The sequence below is a fragment of the Amblyomma americanum genome, chromosome 5 (assembly GCF_052857255.1).
Source record: "Amblyomma americanum isolate KBUSLIRL-KWMA chromosome 5, ASM5285725v1, whole genome shotgun sequence".
In the NCBI taxonomy this organism is placed as follows: domain Eukaryota; kingdom Metazoa; phylum Arthropoda; class Arachnida; order Ixodida; family Ixodidae; genus Amblyomma; species Amblyomma americanum.
The window spans coordinates 125,345,187-125,359,080 of NC_135501.1; the positions used below are offsets into that span (position 1 = coordinate 125,345,187).

The 13,894-nt window shown below is 49.5% G+C and overlaps 1 long non-coding RNA gene across 1 annotated transcript; it reads left to right on the plus strand.

Annotated features, from left to right (window-relative positions):
• The first annotated feature begins 7,685 nt into the window (after positions 1-7,685).
• LOC144135000 (uncharacterized) lies at positions 7,686-9,662 on the plus strand. The gene is made up of 3 exons (XR_013315333.1): positions 7,686-7,755; positions 7,983-8,085; positions 9,158-9,662. It is a non-coding gene; the product is annotated as an uncharacterized LOC144135000 (long non-coding RNA).
• Positions 9,663-13,894: the final 4,232 nt, after the last annotated feature.

Here is a 13,894-nt window from a genome sequence, read left to right on the forward strand (position 1 = left end):
GACGGAGGCGCGGAGCGGCACACCACGTAGAAGCGCTGCCAGGCGCCTTGCTGATCGCGTAGGTTGAAGTTGCAGACGTAGGTCGTCGGCACATCGTTCTCGACAAACCCGATACCACGAACGCCGGCATAGCTTCCGCGCCACACGAACAGGCAGCAAGATGCATGCTTCTTGGTGAACGCGCTTTGGATGTACGCTGTGTTGTGCGCCGCTCACCGCGTGATTCCTGCAGGGCTGCACCCCCGCACAGCCCCACTGCGGCCAAACGACACGAGCGAGAGGCCCTGCCGTCGCGCGCTATCTGTTGTGGCAGTGGCGTACGTTGCGAGGGGGAGGAGGGATTCTTCGCTCCTCTCTGCGCCCGAACGAGACGAGCGGGAGCGGCTGCCATCGCGCGCTTTTCTGTTGGGACAATTGAGTTTCTTACTATTAACAAGAGGGAATGCTGGTGGCACTGCACCTGTAGTTCAATGGGCACGCAAAGCAACATGAGGCGATGAGCTGCATGGTGCTGGACAGTAGCTTTGTTTTCACGAACACAGAGTGGCGTTACTGAGCGGTTCCAATCCGTATAATAATAATAATAATAATAATAATAATAATAATAATAATAATAATAATAATAATAATAATAATAATAATAATAATAATAATAATAATATAATAATAATAACAATAATAATAATAATAATAATAATAATAATAATAATAATAATAATAATAATAATAATAATAATAATAATAATAATAATATTAATAATTGGTTTTTGGGGGAAGGAAATGGCGCAGTATCTGTCTCATATATCTTTGGACACCTGAACCGCGCCGTTTGGGAAGGGATAAAGGAGAGAGTGAAACAAGAAAAGAAGAAAGAGGTGTCGTAGTGGAGTACTCCGGAATAATTTAACCTGCACTGACATCGCACAGCACACGGGCGCCTTAGCGTTTTGCCTCCATGAAAACGCAGCCGCCGTCGTTGGGTTTGAACTCTGGAACTACGAATCAGTCAGCAGCCGAGCACTCTAACCACTGAGCCACCGCGGCGGGATAAGTGGGGAGAAAATTGTCCTTTCATGTCATCTGATTTCATTTGTTGCCGCAACAAAAGATGATGAAGGTGGTGGTAGTGGTTTTATTAAAAATAATAGTAAAAAGGAAGGAAAAGATTTTTGCTAGCCCCGGCATCTGTCATCGATACTGAAGCACCTGAGCTGGGGCAGCGGAAATAAAGGACCGCAGGCACAATGAAGAAATCAAATGAATGAGGTGAGGGGACAGGAAGAGAGGATAGGGGAGAAGTAGTATGTACAAACTATTTACACACTAAGAAATGTGTCCAGGTTTTGCACGTGATTAGTTCATTTTAAAGGAATTAAATCACACACGCGCACAGCACTGTGTTGGTTACAACTGGAGTGGGGCGTCCAGTTATTAATCGTTCAAGGTAGAACTCGCGGAGCGTTCGGTCACTGCGTGTAACTACCTGACGGAGAACAGACGGGACGTCAAGCCCGTGTGTTCGAGGAATGCACAGAGGCTCACCAAAGTTCGCTCACGAGTGCGCGCACTGCCCTGCGGCCACAATAGCGTCTTCATGGAGTCTGGTAGTATGCCCTGCGCCCTACAGACCGCGAGCATATCGCGACGAAATCGGCGAATGCGGCACAGTGAAGGAGCAAGTGTTCTAGCGTTTCCACTGCACCGCATCGTTCACACACATCACTCGTCGCGATTCTGTGACGCTCCCGTCGTTCCCTGGGCCACACGCAGCCAATGCGCGCGCGGAGGATCCTTGCACGTTGTGACCGTGTAAGTGTGCGACACCCGGTGACACTGGCGATGCGCTCACTTCCCGCGATGCGTGGGTCGGGGTGCTGCTTTCGGAGATGGTCGTGGATGGCCGCACGCACGTCCTCCAGCGCAAGGGGCAGATTGCTGGCAGGTAGTTGGTGTTAAGCGGTCGCGAGGTCGTCATCTTCTTCGTTGCCGGCGATGCCGCAGTGACCGGGCACCCACTGTGCGCGCACGGCACAACCTCTTTGCGCGAGGCGCTCGATGCGCGAGCGAATTTCCCGCACCAGTGGGGTACCGTGGCCGTTAGATTGCAGGCGGCTGAGGGCGGCGCGGGAGTCGCACAGCAGAGCACTCCTGGGCGGCGGAGGGCCGAGGGTGAGCAGCAGGTCCAGCCTGAGCCGGATCCCCATCAACTCCGCCGTGGTGGAGGAGCCCAGGAAAGCTGCGTGTTGCTGGCTGTGCAGTCCTAGGGCGGGGATGGTGGCCGCCGCAGCAAGGGAGCAGCTGTCGCAGGCCACTGAGCCGTCGGTGTAGACGAGGAGATGGTCCTGGAGCTCCTCGTGTATGACGGCTCTGGCCAGCTGCTGCATAGCACAGAGGGGTGTGCTCCGCTTTTTCGCAATGCCGACGATCTCTCGCTGTACCTCCGAGGCAGCAGGCCAGGGCCTGCAGGAGCCGTAGGGGGGTGGTCTTGGGTCAAATGCTCATTCACGAGGAGCGCCGCGCCGATTCGTGAGCGCGGGTGCGAGCGCATACGCTGCAGCAGCGAGCCGCCGTCCGGTGCGCGGTGAAGCCGGTCGATGTGATTCAATGCCCTGCGCGTTGCTTGGAGCTCAAGTGGCCACGCTCCTGCCTCGGCCAACGTTGCGGCGCACTGCGAATTTTTGGACAGGTCTAGGCACACGCGCAGGGACTTGCGGTGCTGAAGCTCTAGTTTCTTCCAGCCCGGCTTGCGCACCGTGACGAGTGGCAGCGCATAGAGCACCGCCCCCAAAGCTGCGGCATTGTATGGACGCAGCGCGGCTTGCTGGGAGATGCCCTGGCCTCGAGCGGTGAGCTTGTGCACGGCGGCGGTGATCCTCTTCATCTGCAGACAGGCCTTGGTCGCCGCGGGGTGGAAGGAAAGGCGCCAGTCGATGTTCAGGCCAAGGTACCGCACTGATATACGCCAATGAATCGGAGTCCCGTCCAGTGAAAGTGGCGCAAGGTGCGCACGCGAGCGCGAAACGCAGGCCATGGCCACCGATTTGTCCGCGCTGAGCGACAGGCCAAGGCCGCGCAAGCTGGCATCGATTGCGGTCAGGGCTCCCTGAAGGCACCCCCGCACGCGGAACGCCTCGCCCGGTGGTCCCCGGCACCACAGAGGTATGTCGTCTGCATATATGGACATGTACACATGGTGTCGGCCGCTCGTGGGGAGGGAGGCCGGCACCACCGACATGGCCACATTAAACAAATGGTGATAGGACAGAGCCCTGCGACACGCCCACGTCAACCGGGCGAGGCTTGGAGAGCTTACCCCCTACTCGTACGCGCATGGTGCGCCCGCTCAGGAAGCAAAAGATGATGAAACATACTATTTTTTTGGGGGGCGTGTGGAGGAAATGGCGCAGTATCTGCCTCATATATCTTTGGACTCATGAACAGCGCCGTAATGGAAGGGATAAAGGAGGGAGTGAAAGAAGAAAAGAAGAGGTGCTGTAGAATAATTCCGACCACCTGGGGATTTTTCGCGTCCACTGACATCGCACAGAACACGGGCGCCTTAGAGTATTGCCTCCATAAAAACGCAGCCGCCGCGGTCGGCTTCGAACCCGGGAACTCCGGATCAGTTGCTGAACGCTCTAACTACTGAGCCACCGCAGCGGGTATGAAAACATAGAAAATTGATTTTTGAGTAAAGGAAATGTTGCAGTAATTGTCTGGCATATCTCGGTGGACACCCGATCCTATGCGTAAGGAAAAGAATAAAGGAGTGAGTGGAAGAAGAAAGACAGAAAGAGGTGCCGTAGCAGAAGGCTTTCGTATACCACTAGGCCCCACCTTGTTGGTTGCTGATACCTAATTTAATATCTGCTGCGGGTCCTTGGACCCAAAATGTTAAGCTTATTTTAAAGCGAAAGCTTTACTGGCCGCGAACTAGCGATTTCGCCGTGGCGGTGCTCCGAGGAGGCACATGTCACAACGTGCGTCTCGCAACGGATATTTCTCTCTCTCTCTCTCGCTTCCTTTCCTCAAAAGAAGACTTTTAATTTTTAGTTTCCTTTTTCTCTCCCTCCTTTATCTCTTCCTTTACGGCGTGGTTGAGGTGTCCACCGAGATATGTGAGACGGTTCCTGTGCCATTTCCTTTCCTTAAAAAGCTAAACAAGTGAGCCGACAGCGCACATAGATTTCATTAGCGCTGACACCTTTCGCTTTGTATATCCTTGTTTAGCAGAGCTAATTCACATTAACTTTATCGCGACAGCGTTAAGGAGGTCGTGTCGTAGAAAAGCCGGTGTCGGCGTCGGCGGCGTTGGCCGTGAGCGAAAAATCCTCCTATGCACTCCTCCTCCTGCTCATCGCAGTGTACCTCACTGAGCCAGCCATAGAGTTTCTTATTATCGAATAGAGGGAAAGATGGCGCCCGGCCTATGGGATATTTCATGGAGCTTCTTCGAGACCACCTGTACAAAACGTGGGCGCGCTTAGCATCATAAGGCGGAGTGCTACCGACTGCAGAACGACAACTTTTGGCCAGAAGGTTTTTAAAAAACAAAAGTTGTTTGATTAATAAGATTGTCTTTTCATTCTATATCCTGTCTATAAAATTCACAAACGTGCAGAAAAGCTTGTGTATGCAAAGTTTGCTCAACATAAGCGATTGCTTGCTCGCCTATTGGCCAAGCATTGCAGACCACAAAACCTAATATTTTGTGCATAATAGGCGCAATTTAAAAAATATGTTTTTGAAACAATATTTGTCGCTTTAACATTTTAAAGGGTTTCCTGACAATATTTGGGAAAAGAAAAACCTTTTATAGATGTCGTGTGCTGTTGCGTTCTCGCTACTATGGTTTTTGCACAATACTTTACGCCGAAGTCGTCTGCGCGCAGAGCGCGCCGCGGATCCGGAGTTCCCGGGATCGAACCCGACCGCGGTGGCTGCGTTTTTATGGAGGAAAAACGCTAAGGCGCCTGTGTGCTGTGCGATGTCAGTGCACGTTAAAGATCCCCAGGTGGTCGAAATTATTTCGGAGCCCTCCACTACGGCACCTATTCTTCCTTTCTTCTTTCACTCCCTCCTTTATCCCTTCCCAAACGGCGCGGTTCAGGTGTCCGAAGATATATGAGACAGATACTGCGCCATTTCCTTCCCCCAAAAACCAATTATTATTATTATTATTATTATTATGATTATTATTATTATTAATAATTTTATTATTATTATTATTATTATTATACGGATTGGAACCGCTCAGCAACGCCACTCTGTGTTCGTGAAAACAAAGCTACTGTCCAGCACCATGTAGCTCATCGCCTCATGTTGCTTTGCGTGCCCATTGAACTACAGGTGCAGTGCCACCAGCATTCCCTCTTGTTAATAGTAAGAAACTCAATTGTCCCAACAGAAAAGCGCGCGATGGCAGCCGCTCCCGCTCGTCTCGATCGGGCGCAGAGAGGAGCGAAGAATCCCTCCTCCCCCTCGCAACGTACGCCACTGCCACAACAGATAGCGCGCGACGGCAGGGCCTCTCGCTCGTGTCGTTTGGCCGCAGTGGGGCTGTGCGGGGGTGCAGCCCTGCAGGAATCACGCGGTGAGCGGCGCACAACACAGCGTACATCCAAAGCGCGTTCACCAAGAAGCATGCATCTTGCTGCCTGTTCGTGTGGCGCGGAAGCTATGCCGGCGTTCGTGGTATCGGGTTTGTCGAGAACGATGTGCCGACGACCTACGTCTGCAACTTCAACCTACGCGATCAGCAAGGCGCCTGGCAGCGCTTCTACGTTGTGTGCCGCTCCGCGCCTCCGTCTCAACGTACGTCGCAGAGCGGATCGTCTAACGGGCAAGTCGTCGCGCCGAACGGGCGATGGCGTTCCGTGGGCTCCCTGGCAGTGCTGCAACACGCTGTCACATTTTACTCTGAGATGCGAAGGTTAAGCGTCCTCCAATTTTTTGGAATATGGTGAAGTGCTCGAAGCACTCTGGCATCGGTCGGCCCGGTATTGCACTGCCTCCGGGATCGGCACGGGGCATAGTTGCGCGCGCCTTTTCTTTCTGTCTTTGCTCTCCTAGCCTTTAACTCTCTTACCCCCGAATGCAGAAATGTAACTTGGCTCGCGCTTTGACTCAACTTCGGCAAGTCGAGTCGAAGCACCAAGGCGGCTTCAGAACGGCCAAGTTGGGTTTCGTGTTTCATAGATGCTCAACCTGACTTGCTTCGTCAAGATAAGCGCGTGCTTGAAAGCGAGGGCGCATTGCTCGTCTGGGGATGAGAGTATTGAACAATCTATTATAATAATGCCCATTTTGCTCCTATAAAACAACGCATCTCGTTCAGCAGTCATAAACAGGCACTAGGTGTGAGTGACCTGCATAAAATTGCTAACAATAAAAACTACATTTCAGTGCTACCCGCTGCTTCCACTTGATTGACGTTTTTGGCTGGCAACGTGCTCCACATTGAGCCAATCCTAGTTGAGCCATAGCCAGTTTTTCCCATGCTTTTCCTGCTGCCAGCGGAGACCAGCGCCTCAGTTCACGTTCGAGGAAAAGGAATTGTTATTGTGTTTTGTTAACGCACGTCGGCATATATTAGAGTGCAAAAAAACCGATGTGTCGTCGCTGGCAAAAAAAAAAAAACGCCGCTTGGAAGGAAATTGCCGGGTTGTTTAACAGCAATCACGGGGTGACCCGACGTGACCCCAATCAGCTCAAGAAATGCTGGGCCAACCTAAACAAAAGTCGAAGGAAGAGGACGCGAGGAAAAAGAGAGATCGCCACAAGACAGGTGAGCGCGGCTTGCAGGCCGTTTACAAATGTTTGTTCCTGCATGCTTTGTATGCCATAGATAAGGGCATGATTATTCTACTTCGGTCGGCGTAAGCAACGTGTACTGGAATGCATAGTTTTTTAGGAACAGTGTGATAACACGTAAATGGGCACGTAATAACGTTTCGGTGCAGTGTACTCTGCTTTATTTACAAACGCAGATGAATGCAGCCTGCGTTAATCGTGTAAATAATGCCCAAGCAGTATCCTGTACAGCCTCCGTAATTTTTAAAAACTACAGAGAATGTTTGCTACATTCAAGAGTCGAAGGCATGCGATTTCTGCTGCATAGAAGACTATGATGAGCGGGCAGTGCAGTGGGACGGAGGGCTCGCGCCTGGCCAGCAGCGAACTGACAACGGACGATTTTGCTCGGAGTTGGTACCATTCGCATACTATCGCGCCGCGAAGCCAAATTGGGTGCACCGTAGACCAGACGGTGTCTACACTGGCGACCTTTATGTTCATGAGGAAACTTGCCGCGCTATTCACAGTTGCTTGGTACTATTGAAAATCCGGAAGGCTGTACATACAGCTACCTATCTTTACTCATTCCTGGCACTGCTGGGACGGGTGGCACAAAAACGTAGCGAAAACAACACACAGTTGCATGCATTGGTGTGCCTTTGGTTGCTTTTGTGTGGCACTTCATGAACAAAATATTTTAATGGCGCATTGTCTATAAATTAAGAGTAGCTTCACTGTGTGTGGTGTCTTTTTTCTTTTCAGGAGGAGGGTCAGCTCAGTGCACTGTGAGCGCTCAAAGTGAGCAAGTCATTCCTGTTGCCAGCCACATAATGACCAGGGTAGGCAACCAGACTGACTCTGATGAAGGCATCGACCTGCCACCAGTGGCAAGTTTGCCTGTTATAAGATTGTTGCAGCCAATGGTGGATGGAGCAGGCAATGAAGAATTCCATTATGCAGGTAAAGAAAGCACTTTGCATGTTGTAGAAAAACAGCACTCCCTCTCTTTATATTCCTTTGATGACAACGGCAGCGTGTACTGTCAATTGACGCTGTTTCAATGTTTTTTATTGCCTTGAACCTGCTATGAGGACAGTGCAGTTCATCTACAACAAATGATAAAAATCTCATTTAATACAACACTGTGGAAAGCTGCTCTACATGTGGTTGGCTGAATGTTTGTGCAGATAAAGGCTGCATTCGTTGACAGTGCGAAAGGATGACCTGCTCCAAGCTGCATGTTGTTGGACAGCACTCTGAAGGCATTTTGACTTGACGGCTTATATTCATGTGAGTGGTATGCTGTGTTCCTGTAGCGGAAGGCGAGGAGTTGGTTAACCGTCGGACACCGAGGGAGCAAGCATTCAGTGCTGCAACCTGAACTGCATTCATTATGACATTCTCTCCTGATGATGTTTTTGAGTCTTGTTTGCCATTCCTGCCTCACTTCAAACGAATGCCAACTTTAATGCAGTTTCATTATGCATGCACTCCTTCACATAAATTTTCATATTTCTGTGTACTTGTACATGATGGTGCTCCAGGGATAAGGTAACAACATTCTTGTTGTGAATAATGGTGCAGCTTGCCTATGTGTAATGCTCAAAGCCTTTTCGAATTTGGCTGCTAGTTTCAAGGAAATTGTTAGTTTTGCAATGCAGAGGTTTCACTCGAAGCGCATGTTTTCTGTAGCCCTCAGGCTCAGGCTGCAGTATTTGTCACCTTTCTTGTATGCCTCACCTTGGCATTTGTGTCGCATATATGCGGCGAAGCAAGCAGGCAGGCATTACAAGGAAACCTTTGCAAAAAAATGAAAGTGGATTAGCTCAGCTACTCCAGGATATACAGAGTGAAAGCTGTCGGCGTTCATTGGCATTGACAAAGTTCTAGACGCTGATGATTTTGAAGAAAGGAAGGGCGTATAACTGGCTCCCTCAGCCAGAGGACACGCATGAGTACAAACTAGCAAATATACTAAAATTGAAAAGAAACCCATTGAATGAGCAAAAAAGCTGCAGGTGCAGAGTTAGAGGATAACCACATGTGTAAAACTCGGGGCCTGCGTGACTATCACTACTGTATCAGCAGAAAAAAAATAAAGTGAGGTCATCAGGCATAATTCAGAGTGAAAGGTGAGGAATATGGCAGAACAAAACAGAATGACTAAACTGGGGCCCCCAGAAACAACGGCAGCTATTTGGCGCCGAGAAGGGCAAGTGGTGCCTTATATAAGAACATTATAAAGCTTTCGTTATAATGTATCTTCACCAATTGACCCAACAATCTGTGCTGTTGAGGCAGACAGCTAATGTGTTGTAAGCTTAGATTTGTCCAACTAATTTTTACCTTTTCTTTATTACAGAAGACGACTGGGAACCTCCGCTCGTGGATGAGCCGCAGTCACCAGCGGCTGCTGTTGGTAAGAGTGGGGCAACTCCAGAAGCAATTGAGCAGGAGAGCAATCTCTTTTTTCCTGCTGTGCAACCTGCTGATGCTTCCAGCACAGCTGCAGCAGGCTGCACCAGTGCTACAGTTGCTTCTGGAGCTGCCGCTAGTCCCACTACTGCTGAAGCAGTGGCCACCGGTGACGCTGGCAGGGCTCCAAGAGGGCGGATGGCCCTTTTAGAAAGGTCTCTGGCAGATGAGAACGACTATAGAGCGGCCTTACTGCGCGAAGAGCATGGACTGCGTCTGCAGCTGATGCGAGAGGACCACAACAGTATTCTGCAAGAGCGGCAGGAGAAAAAACTCCTTGATATCCAGAAAAAAAAATTGGAATTGGAAATCTTAGAAATTGAAAAACAAATCAAACTTGAACAGCTTCGTAGGCTGCGAGAGGCACCAGAATAAACGGTGCCTATGACTGAATGAAACTGGAATGCTGTGTGAATGCTTGCACAAATATTATGTTGCAAATCCACATAACTACACTTCATTTGCACATGTACCGTTTTAAGCACATGACTCGGTGGGAACAGACATACAGCCCCGTCACCACCTTGCATGCAAGTCTGACAAGCTATCGCATAGCAGGAGGCAGGTAGGATGGTTGCGTGGTACTTAAGCTGCTATGGCTATATGGATCTTTGGATGCAAACAGCAATTTATTCATAGAAATACGCATTGCTGTATGCTACAAATATGGCTGCTCTAGGAAGGAAAAACCTCCCCTGGCATTGCTTGCAAAACCAACCAGTAGAGAAAATTGCAGGCCACATTGTTAAAGTTTCCATGTATAAAAAGTCAACAATATTGGCTCACGCAAGTCAACACCACATAAATGCTCAAAGGCCAACACCGCTCTCTACTCCTTCCATTATCTTTGCTGTCTCATCTAACCTAAACCCTCGCAGCTAGTGCCTCCTACTCAAGAACCGAAACCCTTAAAGAATGCGATTCCTCCTATGCTGTCTACAAGGTGGGCCCATAGCTTGAGTCAATAAAATGCCACAGCCTCCCGCTTTGCTGAAGTAATCTATTGCTTCAAAAATATGGCAACCACATTCCTGTGACAAGCCGCACTAGGCATGACAAAAAAAGACTATAAAGAAGCATGCATCAAAAAAACACTTGCTGATGGCACCCACGTTCTGCTATTTCGAACCCCGCCGAACCATGTAACAATTTCAAAACATGCCAGTTCTCGATGAGTGGAATCAGCACAGTTCCAAGAAGGCCGGCTCAAATGCAAAGCCAGATTTAAGCTGTGACAGCCAACCAGTAACTGCATGTACAAATCAAAAGAACCGCTAGTCCAAGTGTTTGCATGTAAAAGATTTCACTACAACACTTGCGAGCTAGAAGTAGCTACCTAGTCATTTCACAAACCATTCATTGAACCCACAAAACAAAAAGTTGCAAACACTACTGGGGTCATAAATTATCTTTCAGTGGTCCACCATGACTGCGGCAGCAAGGCGTTCCCAAACATCAGTAGTGCCCGCACACAATGATCTCGACTAACTGTTGGTGTTGGCTCATGACGACTCACTTTATGATCTAGGGTTTGTATTCAGCCATGCAAAGCAAGGCACCTAACAAACACCAGGTGCATTTGGCTCGAGGACAATGAATATTGAGTGCAACTGCTCGCAGACAGATTGTGTAGCCTTAGCAACAGTTACAGGAGTTCTATGTACGACCATGACCTTTACACTTGGAAATTAAAAATGCTCACAGGTCACACACTGTAGGTTGGTATGTTTCACCATGACACAACAATGCTTGGAATCCTCTCCGCACATATGCTGCAGTGAACTTCGCTTCTTTCTCTGTGCCAGTTACTGCCCGTTATGCAACTTTGTTGTAAGAGATTGAGCTGGACGAGGCATGTGGATCATGTCAGGAAGCTTATTTCAGACCTAAAGAATCGACCTTTTGCACCATACTATGACAACAACCAACTCCCACTTTGAACAGAGACGAGAGAGAGCGACAATGCACAACAAACCACTCGAGCATCGTTCCTTGAAAAGAAGGCTCCAGTGTGACAGCTGAAGGTTCGACCGTTCTACACCATCTTGAAAGCAAACCAAATGAAAAGAATACATTCATGTTTTTTTTCCTCAATACAGCAAAAAAAATTGAGAAATTTAATAACTGATTCATAACACACCTCTGCTGGCAAGCCAGAAAACAAAACTTCGCAGTGATCTCGAATTTCATCATTGTAGGCAATTGGGAACGTCTCGTTTTGTTGTAAAAGGGATATTTGAAATTAATGATTGTGCAATGGGTTTTCCGGGCAGAAAGTACAAAGCGCAGAACAGCGTTCACAGACAGTCAGTGGTTCCATCAGCACCAACCCGAAGCACGCGCTCGCCGAGAGCAGTCCCGCTGCCACATGGGCACTTCTTTGTCATTACAATTGTGACATAAAAACAAATTTATACTCAACACATGGAAGACATGCAAGAGCCCAAGCTTGAAGTGCAAGCCGGGTGAAAGTAGAAAAGACGAAGTAGCAGAACTACTTGCTGTGAGGAACCTGAATTCCATGCCGCTACCAAAGCAGCCACACAAATGTTTGCTCTGTGGAAAGGTGCACAAGCCCAGCGACTGCTCCACCTAAGGCCTAACTGTTGTACTTTACCAAATCTGGTAATTTTTCACATGCGTGTAAGCAAACCCGCCAAGGCAGCAGCTCTTAAACAAATGAACTGAGCGCCATTAAGACCCTCAGCAGCAGGGTCAACAAGAGCTTTTCTGGTATTCGCCTTGTGCAAGATCAATACTGCGTTCTTGAAAAATAGCATTTGAAATAGAACACTATAGCAAGAAATGCAGAACCTAGAAGTGGAAGAGTAGCAGTTTGTTAATGCAACAAGCTCGCAACTTAAAAGCTTCCGAAGCTGAGAAAAAATTCTAGTGTAAAGGGGTGTATTCGCAGTGAAGGTCTGCGGTCGTAGATCAGAGAGCGTCATGATGAGCACACTCCCAGGAGTCACTCAGGATCCCCAGCTGCACTTCGTCGACCTCTTCGTCCCGCCGCTTGAACTGCTGCTAGTCGTTCCCATTGCTCTAACATTTCTTTAGTTCCTGCACAAAAGTTGGGATACGGGTAGCATGAGCAAGTGCGCATTATAAACATCCTTTATTCAAAATGCATGGGACAGTGTTGAGGACTGTGCATTTCTTACCTATGTGAAGCTCTTCTGGATGAGCACCCGTCGTGCCTGCATTCCCGACAAGCTGTCGCTGACAGCATCAACAGGTGGCAGGTGCTCTGGCCGCCTCGCTGCTGTCGTGCTGGTGCGAGCCGGTGGAGCGTCCTGGATGGGAGCGCTTTCAATAGGAGGCTGTGGCTCCTTCATCAAACATGCAAAGTTCTGCAGGGCTGCACACGCTGTGATGATCACTGCAGCTTGTTTCGGCTTGTGCTGGAGCCCCATATCCAGACAAGGGAAGAGGCGCTTCCAGACACCGAATGTCCTTTCGACCACATTCCGTGTCTTTATGTGGGCTTTTTGGTACCTGCACGTATAAAGGAATACTGCGTTGATTTAATGCCACAGCTCGAAAGTGTGGTCAAGCTTTGTCAACTTTGTCATGCACTGTCATTGGAAACATTAACTAACCTTCCTTGCGGTGAATTTGCACAGTGATTGCGTGGTAATATAGCGCCTAGAATGTAGTGCTACTCTTCATGGAGCATGGAGAACGAAGCTACACTCTTCATGGAGTACAAAGCTACATTATAAAGCAGTACTAAAACAAAATGCTGGGCCTCGATCGCAGATTCCGAAGAGACACATTTCGCTATGTGGGACGCCGTAGTGAAAGGCTCCGGAAATTTCTACCACCTGGCGTTCTTCAGCGTGCAACGACGTCGCACAGTACACAGGCCTCCAGCATTTCGCCTCCATCGAAATGTGAACGCCGCGGCCGGGATCGAACCCGCGTCTTTCGGGCAAGTAATCTTTTGACTGTACGTTCGTAGCACCGCGGGGAAACAAATAAAATGACAGCACGTACACGACGCGAACGAATACGAATGAGCTGAACAGTGGTAACTGTTCAGAGAATTTCAATTTTCATTGCTCACCGGCACATTGATGGAGAAATAGCCTTTGCGGTTTCGGTAGGCTTCCGCATCTGCACCACCCGGGCTGTTGATGCGGACATGCGTGCAATCTATGCAGCCGGTCACACCAGAGAATTCACCGATCTCATAAAAGTCCCGCATCAGCTTTTCAAACTGCGAGACGGCTGGAAACTGCACCAGCATCGGGCGCAGGTGCTTGGCAATCAGCAAGGTGACCTTGCCAACTGCGCGGCACACCGTGGGCTGCGAAATCCGCACCAGATCCCCGGTGACGGTTTGGAAAGTACCGGCCCCATAAAACCTCAAAGCCAGGAGTAGCTGCAGCATCGGAGGAACAGGCTCTCCCCTGTTGTCGGGACTTTCACGCAGGGGCAACACGGTGAGCAGCTCCCGCACGGCGTTCTTGGAGAACCGATAGCGGGCGAGGAACTGCTCGTCGTCGTAGGGCTCCATGGGGTTCCCCCGATCTCGTAACGCTGGCCGTGGAATCTTCGGCAACGAATGGGCCTCAGAAAATACTACGTCCATGGCGTGACAAGCGAACTCGAACGCAGC